Raw genomic sequence first — 10858 nt, 5'->3', positions numbered from 1 at the left:
AAGCTTTATGCCCTCAGAGTAAGGGTTCTTCCTCATAGGAACCTTCTCTCTCCAACCCTTGCTCAACCAGCTCTCTGAAGGACATTACCAATAAATTCTTGAATATTTTCCCCGGGGAAAAGTGAAGTCCTACTTTGCTATGCCATTTGTTGAGGCCTGAGGGGAATCAATATCTGTTTACATGACCGTGCTCTAGGAAGAGGAAAAGGAGATATATCACAAGTTTGAAAGTTCAGGAAGACAGAGAAGCATTTCCAGGATGCCTGAGTGAAGACCTTCAGAATCGGCAACTAAAATCAGGGAAGTCTTACTGAAAATTTCAGAATCGTGCAGTGTGGCGCCAACAATGCATCCAATGCCAAAGAGTTCTGTGTTTTTGTTTACAGATTCTCCCTGAGCCGGTCGGTGGTGGCAACATGTCTTCAATTCCAGCACTCAGAAGACATACGCAGGCAGATCTCTGTGAGATCAAGGCCAGCCTGGTCTACAAGAGCTAGTTCCAGGACAGGCACCAAAGCTACAGAGAAACCTTTAAAAGTTTTGTGGTCAGAAAATTTAAGAATGGTAGCTGGCTCACCTTCTGAATACCTGAGATTCCTGACAAAGGTTTCTATCTTTGGGTTGAGCAGCTAGTTTTCCTTCACTAGTGGACAATGTGTGGTCAGGTCTTCGCAACAGGACTATAAATGATACAGGCTCAGGGAGTAAAAAAGGAGGACAGTTAGTTCATTCCTTAGAGAAGGAGATCAAAGACGTTAAATCAATGAAGTTCGCTCATGCCTGCTTCTCTGTGTCTCATGGAGAAGAGGTGGGGAGGTTGACCACTTTTTGTTCCTACTCTCTTCATATGGTTATTGCATTTTATGTGTGTGTGTGTTTGTGTGGGTGCATATCTGTGCACAGAGCTACAAGTATCATTTCACCTTTTTGTAAACAGAGTTTCTGATCGACCTGCAATTAGTGGAGTGAGCTGGCCTGTCAGTGGATGGAAGAGCTCCCTCTTTCTCCTCCTCCCTGGTAACAGGGTTACAAATGGGTGCCGCCATGCCTAGTTTTTTTGCATGACCTCTGGAGATTCAACTTAGGCCCCACTGTTGTGAAGCAAACACTTTACCAGCAGAGCCATCTTTCCAGCTCCTTCTGTATGTTATTTTTTGTCTTTTTGGGTTAATTTTTGGCAAATCATTTCCGCCTAGGAGTTTTTCCATTTCCTGTAGATTTTTTAACTTAATGGAATATGAGTTTCAACATACGCTCTGATAAACTGGACGATTATCTGAATGAAATACTGCATGGGTGTGAAAATATCTAAATGGGAAGACACGTTCCCATCTAAATGGGAACTCTTATAAAGCAGTTCAGGGCTCCACTTAGTCCTTGTAAAGTGTCAAACATCAGGTTCAGATGGAAGGAATTTGTCCCACTATTCAAAATATAATCACACATTTAATACCTTGCCATTCACCAGTGCAGGAAATTAGAAACATATGATCTTTCCTGGAAGAATCCTGATAAGAAGGTGGGTTCCAGAAATCTCTCAGTTTTTCACAGAAATAAATTATTTGAATAAGGGGCACACACAATGTCACTAAAATCCTCTGTGACTCCACACAGAGAGGAATTTTGATGTCGAGAACATTGCAATAGTCACACGATAATATAGTAGTGATGCAATAATGTAAAACTAATTATAATGCAAGGTGCAGACAGTTGATTTCAAGCAGCATTGCTGTCACCCGGACTACTTCATATGACAATAATCGGCCCTGTGCACAGTTAGACAAGGAAGCCATTTATATACTATATACCTTTATACCCAGTGTTGTCTACACCTGCCATTTGATTGTTAGAGCGTCTTTTCTGTCAGGGGACTAACACAAAGCTTCTTTAACATGCAACCAAAGATTCTCTGCTCAGGATCTGGTGATATAATAATGTCAGTGTTGTGTTATCTGCCGGTTTTGTTTGTATTTTCTGTCTTCCCTCATCATGTCTTAAACATTAACAAACTGCACCTGAACCTGAACCTCTACAAAGTAGAGACTGTGATGAGTCGTGGAGACATGAGAACCAATAAGGTATGATGTCTGCCCTTAGAGTGTTTATGTGTTCTAAAGGATGGGCATGTGATTAGCTACAATAGATAATTTTTTCCTCTCCAAATCCCTCCTTCCCTGTCTCCCTCCCTCCCTCTCCCCTCTTTGCCTTATTTCCTGGTATCTAGTACCTGGTACTGGGCCAATCTTTTCTCCTCTTTTGAGAGCCTTGCCTCTCAAAACTGCTTTCATTCTTCCAACTAGCCTCCTGCAAGAACAGTGAGTCATAGACAAATCACCAGGTCTTGAAACATTTAGCTGGTTTGATTAATACCGTTTATGATGGTAAAGTCTTAGTAATTAACTGGCGTGTTTAAATGAATCAACCTACCCATTCCAGAATGTCAATAAAGTTGTATCTATTACAATATATAACTTTAATAGCTTAGAATGTGTTCACTAGTATGTTTCTTGCTGCCTGTTGGCACTGTGTAGCTGTGTGGTGAGGGTCTTCCTTCTCACTGTAGTCATCTCTAAATCAGAACACAAGAGGCTAGGCTGTTCATCAGAAGCTCAACTCACCTAACTGGATGGATCAGTTAATCTTTGTGGAATGTCAGGTTCTAAATGAGTTGATCCTTCGAGCTGGAATCTGAAGTCAAAACAAGTTAAGTCATATACCCCTGCATTGAGAAGTCGGTCTTGACTTGGGTCAGAGCAAAATAAACAGATGCACTTCTAAAAGCATAAGTCTTGGTGAGGGAAAGGCATAATAATTACCCAGTAACAGTTCAGAAGGGTCTCCTCAGAAAAGCCAGCAGCACACCTGGCATCCCATATCGGGGCAGGCAAAGGCAGGAATGTCATCTAGAGTTCAAAGCCCTGGGCTACATAATGGGACCCAGGTGATCAGTGCCTGAGCGAGACAAAAGGAAACACAGCATAAATAGAAATTACCAAGTAATGTATACTTAAACATTCCTGCTGATCTTCTTTTCTGTGTGTAAAAATGATTGCAAAAGTTAATACTTATTGGTTCCAGAATACTTTTTTAGAACACAGACTGACAGACACTTAGATTCCTATTTACCATTAAGTGATGCATTTTTTAATTTTTTTATTAGTTCTTTGTAAATTTCATACAGTGTGTTTTGATCATATTCAGTCCCCTCCCTCAACTTTTTCCAGATTCATCCCCAGTATCCACTCACTCAAGATATGCCCAGTGATGTAATAGTGGCATGAACATCATGGAAGTAACCAAGTACTTTCTACTTGGATTTAAAGCTTTCTCTACAAGATAAAACTTATACATAGTACCACTATAGGGCTAGAACCTATTCATCCAGGTCTTAGACTCTAAGAGTATCTGTATTGTTAGGCTGATAAATGAACATAATATTAAATCAGCACCTAATGGCTTATGGCTACATGCAAATATCAATGCATCATTCAACCCTCTTCTGAGACCCTTCTATATGAAGTAGATGGTGATTAATATGGTGACCTACAATTGATCAAAGTTCATAAAATTAGAGATTAAAGGATTTTCATCCCTAAAAGGGTGTTTGTGTGTGTGTGTGTGTCCTAAGGTTCAGGAATCATTTTAGAAAAGAGTGGGAAAGAGTATACAAGCTAGAGGGGATGTGGGTGATTGCAATTTCTTTTTTGCCCCAGAAATAATGTCTGTGTTTATATAACCTCATGGTTCTGCCTTATAAAAACCCTCTGAGCTCAATGTCAAATCCTGCAATCCCTAGCAGTCTACTCAGGACAAATAAGAAGAGATGTGTTGCATCTGAGCATCCCTCCAAGTGTGTCAAGGAGATATAGCAGCTCATGCAGCTTTCTGTCAGTACATGGGAAATTCTCAACAATGCTATAGGCAACTAATAAGTCAAGGAATGGTGCAGGGAGGATGCTATGACATCAGAACCTCAGTCACTAACTACAGAAACTACGTCGTCTCTGAGGAAGAAGCAGTATCTTTTGGAAGGATATTCAGAAGCTCATAGAATCAACCAAAGACCCAAAACAGGAAGGAAAGTTCCACCCAGGCATCTGCTGTCATGTCACTGCAATGTTTGTATGGCTGTCCCTTAAATTCTGCAAACTGTGGATCAAAGAATTCAACTGATGGAGACAGAACTCAAGCAGAGAAGGGATAAAAGATGTGGGTCCCACGCTGACTGCTCACATTGAGAGCAAATGTCTTGTTTTAAAATTTCTTCAAAGTAATCTTGGGTGTGAATAGACTAGAAAGGACCAATGTATGACAAATGCTTTAAGTGACCTTTTCTCTTTAATTTGTGAAGACTCGAATGTATAGCAATATTCTGATGATAACAATAAATAATTTGGACAGTGTGGAGTAATTTTTATCTCCAACTTTTAGAGAAATAAAAACCACTGACAGAAGCTTGCCCAAGTCCACATATCACATGGAGATTGCAGTTGGGCTGTGCTATCTGGATACAAGGGCTACCATTCTCAACTCTGTTTTATACTGCATACTCTAAAGTACCCTTTCATTTAGGCTTGCATGCATGAAGTTTCAGAATGCAGCTTTGTATCCCTTGAGTCATAGTCTCCAATAAAAATTTACAGTAGCCTAAAGCGTTGTTAGTTGCCGATGGGGATTTTTTGTGCTAACGAACTTTCAAAAGAGGATGCCATAAATTTAGCCATATACAAAGTCTACGAATCTCAGTGAGCTTCAGTCAGCTATGCTGAAGCTTCACACTGGATTTTTATGCATTCACTATCAAATATATATTTGATATACACTTGTCTTCTACCAAGGGGGGAAGATCTCCATGGCAGAGTTAAAACGAGAAAATCATAGCTTTGTATCCTCCTTCATGATTCATGTGCTCCTCATCTGCATCCATTCCCTTCTTATCACCTAATAGTTGACCTGTCTTGTTCTCTTTTCGACATGCTATGCTGTACCCAGGTAATGTAACACAGTGGGAGGGTGCCTGCCGAGCAAGCCCTCTGGGTTCGATTCATATATCATGAGGCTAGATGTCATGAGAAAGGCCTATGGTCCTAGTTACTGAAGATGCTGAAGTACAAGGATCAGAGCTTAGGAGTACAAGGTCATACTGGGAAAAATACCAAAATTAATACATAGAAAAAAATGCCATATTTTAATATTTTAAAACAAGACAAATGTATGAGAAAATTTATTGTGTAAATAAATAGCAGGAGACCAGAAAGATTAATATCAAACTATTGCCACGATTGTAGAATGAGTAGATATCTGTATTTGTTTTGTGTACTATGAATTATTTCTAACTCATTTGTGCAAATAATTGTTGATGTTTCTGTGATATAATACTTGAAACACTTCATTAAAAAGCTCCAAATTCAATTAGGCAAAAAAAAAAGCATCCAGTTTTAGAAGGAGAAAGATTGGCTTTTGAGGTTAGGTAGTAGAATCATTGAGCTGTCATTAGACTTTAGTAGCCCATCAGCGGCCCATTGTCCAATTATAATGTCATCAAATGCCTAAGCTCAGCAAGCGGCGGTACATTTACAAACATAATGAAGAATAAAACTAAGTTTTAGAAGGAATAAACGTAAAGACCTGGCATTTCCAAGAAGCGCTCCAGTTCCTCCCTTATCTTTGAGAAGCAGCTGCACAAGGCCACCTCTGCAACATAAGGCTTCACTTCAATGTAAGATGAATACACCCACGAGCCAACTGCCAGCCCTCTAATCAGGCGGGTATCTCTGGAACTCAGAAACAGTGTCAGGGCCTTCCCTCCATCTCTAGCACTTTCTCTTTCTCTAACTTCTCCTCTCCCTTTATCCCTTGGTTTAATTTAGGATAGTTAACCTTTCAACAGCCACTGTTAATGCAGTTTCCATATTTTCATAATTAAAATGAAGTAATTCTGTCATTTTCCTAAAGCCACATAACAGGTAAAGACCAGTCTTCCCCTAGCTGAAGACATGCCAGACAATTGTCAGCTTTACCTCATTTATTAAAAAGTATCAGAAGAGAACAAGTCTGTGTTTCAGAAGATGGGGTGCTGAAAAACACCCCAGCCCTTCAGCCTGCTCTGTTCACATCTTCAGAGGGAGATTTTTGTAAAAGTCAGTCCGTGTCTCCAGACCCATACTGTCCTGTTTGCCTCCAGCCAGATCTCAGGTCCTTCCAAGCACACTGAGTGATCAGTTTTGTGACAGACGTGGAGGTTTTGCTGACAAGCCTTTTGCTGTTGGGACAGAGACAGGGCCTACAATAGTCAAGTTGCTGTTGAAACACTACAGATAGGTATTTAAGTTGAATTCATTAAGGTCAGTCTATCCCTTTTTTCCCTTTCTCACACCATTTGAACTGCTTTCTGACCCCCTCTTTCTTCTTCAAGGCTATCCCTTATTCAGTTTATGTAAATGATGTTGACCATTTTTATACTGTTAGAGTATTGATATCAGACAAGTGTCATGTGTGAGACAGAATGCTCTCCCTAGAAGATAAGAGGTCAGTTTGGGGTTTGTTTGTTTGATTGGTTGGTTAGTTCGTTTGATGGCTTTGTTTGTTTTTCCAATATCTTTTTTTGAAGTTTTTATTTTAAAAAAATGATACAATATAGTTTGATCACATTTCCCATGCACCAGCTCCTCCCACCTTTTTCTCACCTTCCTACCCATCCAAGTTCATGTTCCCTCCTGTATCTCTGTATATCTCTTTCTCTCACTCTTTCTCTCCAAAAGAAAATGAAAATAAAAACAAACAATAAAACAAAAAAATAGAAAAAAGAAAAAAAGCCACAAAAATGGGACCCTTGTCTTTTGTTGACCAATTATTCCTGGGCATGGGACCTGCCCTGGAGTGTGGTTCATATGCCCAGTGACAAACCATTAGAAAAACCTGATTTTCCCCTTTCCCAGAAGGCAACAGTTGTAGATGGCTTCATGTTTAGATGTGAGACTGGTGCTCACTTCTCCTGGTCAGTGCTCAATTTTTTTTTGTAGTTTGAACCTGTGCAGATCTCGTGCATGCTGTCACCTCTCTATGAGTTCATGTGTGCATCAGTCCTGCAGTATATGGATAAAGAGTTCATGTGTGCATCAGTCCTGCAGTATATGGATAAAGAGTTCATGTGTGCATCAGTCCTGCTGTATATGGATAAAGAGTTCATGTGTGCATCAGTCCTGCAGTGTATGGATAAAGAGTTCATGTGTGCATCAGTCCTGCTGTATATGGATAAAGAGTTCATGTGTGCATCAGTCCTTCTGTATACGGATAAAGAGTTCATGTGTTCATGAGCCCTGTTGTATATGGTTGATGAGTTCGTGTGTGCATCGGTCCTTCTGAATATGGTTGATGAGTTTGTATGTGCATCAGCCCTGCTGTATATGGATGACGAGTTCATGTGTGCATCAGTCCTGTTGTATATGAATGATGGGTTCACATGTGCATCAGCCATGCTGTATATGGATGACTTCATGTGTGCATCAGCCCTGTTATATATGGATGACGAGTTCATGTGTGCATCTGCCCTGTGGTATATGGATAATGCTCTGTCCTCGAAGTCATCCCTCACCTCTGACTCTTAAAGTCTTTCTGCCTTTCCTTCCACATAGCTCCCTGAGCTTTGAAAGCAGATGTCTGATGAAGACATTCCATTTAGAACTGAGTGCTCAAAGACTCTCACTCTCAGCCCATGATTCAGTTGTGAGTCTCTGTGTCAGACACACAACTTTTTTTTTAGGAAAAAATCATCTTTTTAAATTTCTGAAATTATGGGCCAAAATAAGCTTCTTTTCTTGCAAGCAAGTTATCTCAGAAATCAGGCTAATATTTAAAAACTAACATATGAACCTAGTTTGAAATACTAGAGGACTAATTTTGTTGAATAAATAACATTTTGAAGCCTGACTGCTGAAGAATGACAGGAGTGGAAAGAGAAAGACTGTGAGGACCTGTTATCAATTAGAGAAAAAGTCGTGTGTGATAATTAATGAGAGAGGTATTCCTACCGGTGACTTGTGATGGGGTCTGTTTCAATACACAGCAAGGGCAGCAAGTTGGAATCCCTCCAGGTAAGCCACTGAAGACACTTCACTGCACTGTGTAGATGGAAGGCCTTGTTGCCACTATCCTGAACTCTTATCAGGTGAGAATGAACATCATGATAGGTGTTAGCTTGATTAACACATTTTTTTTTCATTTTGTTATATAGTTTAGAACCACACTGGCTTAAGATAGTACATGTCTTTATGATACACAATTTGTTTCTTGATTTACCAAAGCAATTGTAAGGTTTATTGATATAAATACTTCAGGTTTATTACTCATTGGAGTCTCATGAACACTGTGGTGATATTTTGGTTGTGATGTAACAAAGACTGAAGATCAGGGTGTGGAGCTACTATAATTATTGTTCTGTCTCATTAAGAGACAAGCCACGCCCAGTCCTTCCCCCATCCTCTGAGGCAGGCTGATCCTCAGCTTCTGGAGCTCTCTCTCATTTCTGTCTTCCTCTTGGAGAGGCAGTTTCAGCCTCTCTCCCCACTTCTCCCATTCCCCTGCTTCTGTCTCTCTCTTCTCTCTCTTTTCTGGCTCTCTCTTTCGGAGAGGCAGCTTCGGTCTCTCCTCTCTCTCTCTCTCTTTCTCTCTCTCTCTCTCTCTCTCTCTCTCTCTCTCTCTCTCTCTCTCTCCCTCCCTCCCTCCTTCCCTCCCTCTTTCTCTTTCTCTCTCTCTCTCTCTGCGTCTCTCACTCCCTCCCTTTCTGCCCTACTCCCTTCCCTTCCATAATCCCTAAATAAATGTCCAACTCCACTCTGTATGGTGTGCCTAACCGTCTCTCTCTTGCCTGCCCCCCACCACCACATGGAGACCTGGAGATCTGCTGCATGGTCTCGTGCGCCGTCCCTGCCTAGGACTGCCCACTGCTGGGAATTGCACCATCCCGGGACCCACTGTCTTTTGCCAGGGACCAGCCAGCCATCCACGATGCTTGCTGGGGACCAGCCACCTTTCTGCTGCATGGTCTTGTGTGCAGTCCCTACCTGGAACTGCCAGGGACCCACAGCAAACCCATTAAAGCTACCCACACTAGTTAGCCATAGAGGTCAGGCAGTGGTGGTACACACCTTTAATTTCAGTACTTGGGAGAAAGAGGCAGACAGATCTCTGTGAGTTCAAGGCCACCCTGAATTATATGAAATTGAATTGGTCTAAAAGAGAAACAGGGCTCATACCTTTGATTCCAGCACTTGAGATCACATGCCTTTAATCGCAGCAGTAGGGAGGTGGAGAAAGGAGTGATATGACTGAACAGAGAGAGAAATATAAGCAAGAGGAGACAGAAGCTCAGAGCATTCAGTCTGAGGATCCTCCATAAGGAGAGGATCGCCTCTTTGGTCTGAGGATTAAGCACAGGTAAGAATTAGTGGCTGGTTGCTCTGCTTCTCTGATCTTCAGAAAAGCTATGCTACATCACAAAGTATCACCACAGAACACTCTTAGGGTCATCATAAAATCAGAAATCAAATTGTGGGGTGAACAAGTATTCCCACAATCAGACAGGTGACATAGTCCTGTTATAATTTCTGTAATGAACAAGGTAAATAGAGATTTTCCATGTCTTCAAGTTAGACATTCACAAATTCTCAGAAATAATTTAGTCCTGAGATCTCATGTTCTACCCCATAAAAGTTAATAGAATATACACACATGAACAGGCATGTACTGTCTCTGTTGGGCACATGTATCTATTCATGTATAGGTGCACATGTGTGTTAGGACATGCCAAATGTGGACTTCAACTTCAACTGTGGAGTTGTTGGGTTTTGGGTTTTTTTTTGTAGATCCCCAACTTACGTTTTGAAAGAGGATCTCTCACTGAATTTGGTTGATGTTTGGCTTACCAACAAGTCTCAGAAATCCACTTGTCTCCTCCCTATTTCTGGGATTTTTGTTACATGCCATCATGTCCCACTTGTCATGTGGATGCTCAAAACAGAGCTCAGGTCCTCATTCTTGCAAAGCAAGTGCTTTACCCTCTGAACCATCTTCCAGCAGCCCAAACTATGCTGTAAATCAACAGCCAATTGTCCTGATGTAGACTATGAATGATCTAGCAGGCATTTGTACTTTCCTCCATATTTTTCATAGAAATTTTTGAAATAGGGTTAAGAGACTATTTTATTCAAGGGCTATCTCCTTATTCTCAAACACCGAGGTATTCTACTAGGAGCTCGATTCCAGATTGGATGAAAAGTCTTCCATCCACATGGTAGTTTTGAATTGCTTATCAACACAGTAATAACAATAGTCGTGATAACAGATCTTCCCTGATTAAGGTCATTGTCTCTTTAATTTTTTATTTTACGCTTTATATGGTGCACTATGGTAGCTCAACACACATACAACTGTTATATGTTGTGCATATCAATCCAATTGAGGCACTAAGTATTTCCAACTCTGTCCATCACTCACTGAATGTGATGAGAATTTTTACCCTTTCTGGTCATTTTTGAATATATCTTGCAGCTAAATATTTTTTGTGTTCTGCATCTGTTTTCATACAATTACTCGCTTATATTTCTGCCTTTGCAAATTCCAAATTCCTTCAAGGAAATTTGGAAGTTCATTCTATATTTTGTTTAAATTTATATGTTTTATGGAGCTAGGGAGAATATTTAGCATATAATAAGCACTGTCTATTGAATGAGGTTAAATACAATTCTAGACACATATACAGTATATCACTTGATTTCCCAAGCAGTCTACATTGTATGGGTCAGTAGCCTCACCTAATCTATGTAATGAGCTCTTCAACATTCAAGGCTTAAAATGTTTC

The sequence above is a fragment of the Myodes glareolus genome, chromosome 18 (assembly GCF_982192425.1).
Source record: "Myodes glareolus chromosome 18, mMyoGla1.1, whole genome shotgun sequence".
Lineage (NCBI taxonomy): Eukaryota > Metazoa > Chordata > Mammalia > Rodentia > Cricetidae > Myodes > Myodes glareolus.
This window is presented reverse-complemented; position numbering follows the sequence as displayed.